This window comes from Chenopodium album, chromosome 21 (assembly GCF_948465745.1).
Source record: "Chenopodium album chromosome 21, dcCheAlbu1.1, whole genome shotgun sequence".
Taxonomy (NCBI): domain Eukaryota; kingdom Viridiplantae; phylum Streptophyta; class Magnoliopsida; order Caryophyllales; family Amaranthaceae; genus Chenopodium; species Chenopodium album.
Genome location: NC_137854.1, coordinates 29330120 through 29335660, shown reverse-complemented (window position 1 = coordinate 29335660; position 5541 = coordinate 29330120). Strand labels below are relative to the sequence as shown.

General features: G+C 33.4%; 1 long non-coding RNA gene across 2 annotated transcripts; it reads right to left on the bottom strand.

Annotated features, from left to right (window-relative positions):
- Positions 1–891: 891 nt before the first annotated feature.
- LOC145602785 (uncharacterized) lies at positions 892–3939 on the bottom strand. Of its 2 annotated transcripts, XR_014104617.1 has the most exons (4): positions 3754–3939; positions 3106–3168; positions 1718–2658; positions 892–1193 (listed from the first exon to the last, which is right to left on the bottom strand). It is a non-coding gene; the product is annotated as an uncharacterized LOC145602785 (long non-coding RNA). The 2 variants fall into 2 exon arrangements; XR_014104616.1 differs by having other exon boundaries at positions 1718–3168.
- Between the last annotated feature and the right edge of the window lie 1602 nt (positions 3940–5541).

The window sequence follows — 5541 nt, the reverse complement described above, 5'->3', positions numbered from 1 at the left end:
AAAAGACTGGCGCCGCGTTATCCAGTCTGTCGCCACGCGACAGCCTCTGTCGCCACGCGACAATTTTGTCGCCTGGCGACATACATGTTTTCCTATTCCCTTGAGGAATGGAAGTCTGTCGTGCAGGAAAAGTTATAAATAGCCCCCAAATAGTCCGTTTACTGCATAATTTGATCAGCTTATCAAATAATTAAATTAATTAGTGATCATGTCTCTAGCTAAGAAAACCTTTTGTGGGTACATGGATGATTGGTGTCGTCGCTTGACTGCTAAAGATAGGAAAGCATTAGAACTTTCTCATATGGGGGGTATGTTTGGGGTCAGGGGGATGATAAAAGGCCTTAGAGAACTGTTATAATAGGCTTTATAGATCGCCTTAGGGGCGTTCTTCTGCTAAGCGATGTATAAAGTATAGAGAACGGGTCGTTTAGGCGTTTTATATATTGACAAAAAGAGAACGGTTGTTAGTCACAACCGTTCTCTTTTCCCTTCTTAAAATTGTACATTAAGGAAGGAAAAAAGAACGGTTTAGGCCACTTAACCGTTCTATATTGCATTACAATAGAGAACGGTTAAGTTAGATAACAGTTCTTTAAAGTTTTTTTTTTTTTAAAAAAAATAATAAATCCAACCATGTATATTTGTTAATTCAAATTACCCCTGTACGTATTTTATCTGGTATTATTCCTGTATTTTGATAATCTGTATTTATTTTTGTATTTCATTTTTAGTCTTGTATAAATTGTATTCCTGTATTTTATCTTGTACATTTATCCTGTAAGAAAATTTCCACATTTCCTATGTAAAATAAACTCATGATCTTGTATGCGTGCAATATAAATTTTAGTATACATAATAAAATCAACAAAAATATTTCTGGATACGACGAAAGACACCAAAATATACTTCTTATATATATAATTTAAAACATCCAACCACAATTTAATTGAATAATTCATCTAGAATTTGTTCTATACACACAAATACGTGAGTTAAATATTAAAACACCTTTCTAATTAATGTTGATTTAAAAAAAATTATGCTTAGATATACCAATACCATATTGATCTACAATTCACATAAATCATCGTCGTCGTCATCTGGTTGATAATATCCGTAACATATAAAATCCACCTTTCCCTAAGCTCATCGATCATTTGTTGAGAATATGTAGGAGGAACTTGCTTGAAATACTACAAAACAATGTAAATTACATACATATTAGTAGTTAATAATATACACAATAAATTCATCTAATTAAATATAAATAAATATATCATTTTTGATCTAGTACATATATGATCTAAGTTCATATCCATGCTTACAAGGTTGGGACGGGTCTACAGCAGAAGTTTTTAGCCCAAAACAAGAACCCGAACCACAATTAGTGAAAGAATATAATACATCTTACAAACAGCCTAAACATATAATTAAGGGAAATCATGACGATCCTAAGAATTAAGCAGTTACTGACATAAAAGTTATAAGCACGGGCTATAAAACATCCACTTGCAGATCAAGACAAAAGATACAAAATATATAACTTAAAATCAATTCTGATAGTAAAAGTTATATAACCCACCAAATGCAAGTAAAAATAATTAAAACATGTAGCTGCATGCTAATGATCCAAATGTGAAAATAAATAATCTATCAATCTAATTTCAAATCAAAATTGAACAGGAGAAAAAAAACTCAAATAGTGATATTTAACCACCTTTTGACAACTTCCCATGAGATAATGGCGACAGGGTGCAATAATTTTGGTTTCACGATAGTAATAAGTTTTAATCTCTTGACACCAAGTTTCTTGTCCATTTCTGCTAGTTTCTGTCTTTTATTCAGCTGCAGAATTAAATTAGCGAAAAGAATGTGTTGCCTCAAAAGATTAATTAGTGCAGCAAAACAAAACTTTTAAAATGAAGCAAGCGGCACAAAGTTTTCTATTTATTACTTTCAAACAAGAAACATAAACTTATTGATAAAGAGATAGAAATTAGTAAATTTGACAGAGATATGATCATTAATTACTAAGTTCCATAACAGATATAGAAACAAATTACTGCGGGATGCAAGATAGAAGTTCAGTACTTCATTTTATTAAAGCTGCTAATGAGAAAACTCAATTAACAGCATCTAGAATCTGAAATAGATGTTATAATTCTTAGTAGTATCCAGTCACTACAGGAAAGTGTACTATAATAAGGAACCATTTGGAGACTCGGAAAACAAATGAAGAAAGCTCCTGTCATTAATTACGGCGGAATAGGAAAATCTAGAGAAACACAACTCTTGAGATGAGCCCCTGGAGAAGCTAGGAACAATGCTTCTAACAGATATCAAACTACAGACCATACCTCAGAAAGAACCACCATGATGCAAGTAGACAAGTTAAAGCCCCATAGATACAAAGTTGACTACTTCATCCAATGTTAAAAAAAATATAAAAGAGAATATATATAACAAAACAAAATAAATAAAACCTTTTTCTTTTCCTTCTTTGCCTCTGAAGAGCTTCGTTTTTTATTCTTTGGGATGCTTGAGCCGTGAATAGATGGTAATACCAAGATGAAAAATGTTGGAAACACACACTTAAAAGTTATAAGTCCGGAAGCACGGACTATAGAACATCCACTTGCAGATCAAGACGAGGAGGGACTGCATACAGAAGAAAGAAGTTTTTGACATAAAGGAGGTCTTCTAAAAAACTGAAAATAGAGGAACCTGAGGTGATGAAAGAGTTACATAAGCATGCAATTGCAGGACATAAGCCTCTTTTTCAAAAAGAGATAAAGGAGAACTTGCCAAAGTTAGTGCACAAATAAGGTGCTCAGTAAGAAAAACTCTAGCATCATAAGCCATTAAGCATTAAAACTCTAGGAGGGGAAAACATTGGAGCAACCATGCACCTTAGCTCTGAGTCTATAAACAAAGACAAGTCAATTCACATTCATAGGGGATACAAGCTCAACTATGACAGAATAGCTGAAACCACTAACGGTGGGGGAAGCTCCAGGAAGAGGAAATCTGGAGACACAAACCTCCAAGATGATTTTGCAACACAGTCATACGTCAACAACAATGTACAAAGAATAAAAAACTCACTCATCTTTAATAGAACCACAGTCCACATGTTATGATTCCCTTCTCTTCTCTCTTCACAATCATCTACACAAATTCCACAAAAACACACTCCTTACTCATCATTGTAAGCATAGTAAAAACCTTGACTAGTCTTATACATTACTAGAATCAGATTTTATCATCACATAGTTTTAATCACAAGATCTCATAACCAACCCTTTTGTGAAAGAAAAGCAATGCGAATCAATATTTCTAAAATATATTGCAAAGTATTTAAAATTAATAGAGCACAATAATCCAGTGGTAATCAATTTCCCCTACCCCTCTTTCTTTATCTGATTAGGGTTCTAAATTGAACTTAGGTAAGAATATTTGGCTAAAATTATTTTGATTACTATTGAAATTAATGTAAATTCGACAAAATTAAGGGTAATTTGATTCAACTTACTGTAATTTGGCTGAAATACTTACATACAAACAATCGATTGAATTTATCCCTAAAACTAGAACTTTGAAGTTTTTTCAATCACCTAAATTCGAATTGCAAATTAATTTAATAGATGAAAACTATGAATTTAATTATGTTTCCTTCATATATCGAATGATTCGTGTGCTTAGATGGACAAAATATCAAAATTCAATTACTTGACAAATAAAATTCGAAACTACCTCAATGTACTGGTGGCTAAGTGGCTTAGCGAAGTGGTGGTGCTGCAGACATTGTGCGGCGGTGGAGCGGTGGAGCGGCGGCACAGCGAAACAGTAAGTGGTGGTGCATGCAATTGGAGGTTTTCGGTCAACTTGAAGCAATTAACAAGAAGTACTGAGTATTTTTTTTAAGAATAATAAGCAAAGGTATTTCCCAGTGGAATGGAGGAAGTGAAATGAAAGTGAAAGTCCGTTCTTTTTTTTTTTCGGTAAATTCTTTGATTAAGTTGGGTAAATTCTTTTTTTTTTTTTTTTTTTTTTTTTTTTTTTTTTACAACACTCTGTATAGATATAATTTGCCAAAAAAATAAATATTTCCTCCTAAAATTTTTTTAAAAAAATTATTCAAAAAATACGAAACGGTTATCAAGATAACCGTTCTATATCCTCTATAATAATTAAGTATTATTTTTAATTATTTGAGTAAAAGAAATAGAGAACAGTTAACTATGCTAACCGTTCCATATGAATTACCTTACAGAACGCCTCTTATACAAATACGTTCTATATTCTTTTGAAGAACGCCTATCTTTGTTAACCGTTCTATATTTTGCGATCTCTAATCTAGTTTTTGGTGTAGTGTATTCTTGATACTGATTTTATTTAAACTGCTATAGATTATTGGAATATTGATACTCATTGTTTTAGATTTTTCCATGATGAAATATGTCCTTTACCGGAAGAATTTGGAGCCATTATAGGTTATTATTCTACTGATCTTGCGGTAATGCCTAGAGTTAATGAGTATTAGTATAAAGATTTTGAGCACTTCTTTGATTTAAGGGGAACGGCTTTAAAAAACATAGTGCACGGGAATGTAGTTAATTTGACAGATTTTGCGCATTATTATTATGATAATCCTAATCCCGATTTTCGCACGTATAAAAGAAGGGCCTTTCTTTATTGTTTATTTAATCAATTGCTCTTAGTTAGTGGTAAAGATAACGAGGGGCAATCAATAATCATATCTGTTATAGAACAAGTTGAAACTGGGAGAAATCCAATGCCGTTAATTGTTGGAGAAACTATGCTATGGTTAGATGCATTAAGAAAGAATCCAAAAGCACCTTTTAGAGGTTCTCCAATCTTATTACAGGTATAAAATAATACTATTATTATTTAATCATTAAAGCATATTATTTTTACACTTGTAATATTAATGTAAACAAATATTTTGCAGATATGGCTCATGGAGAGATTGAAGCTTATTAATCCTCCTGACGACATTCAATTTTATGTTCCAAACTGCATCATCCGCCGAAAGAAGCGATTCTTGAAGATCGGTCGCCGTGAATGGAGCAAGGTGTTTGCCGCTGGTGATTTTACCATAAACTGGGTTGTCCCTTGGTGGAGGATCGACGCGATGATTGGTTGTAGTAACCAGGCATATTGTCGTCTCCCGAGCTTATCAAGACTAACTTTTTATTTCCCTTGTAGAGTCTTGAGACAATATGGTCTTGCACAAACCATCCCTACAGGGGATCTTCGCCGCCCTTATGAGTTTCCTGTGTCACAAGAGATTGAGCGCTTCGATAGATACTGGAGTGGTAGGCCTTTATGGGAGGTGATTGCCTATAAGGAACCGCCTTGTCTGTCAAACAAAGTGAAGCAATGGCTTGATGGAAGATTTCAGAGACCTCAAGAGACCAATGTGAAGGACCGACTGGGTGACAAGAAAATTCCTGCTAAAGAGCGTCTAGGGGCAAGAATTGAATTCAAAACTCCTATTATGCCTAGGAAGAAGAGTGC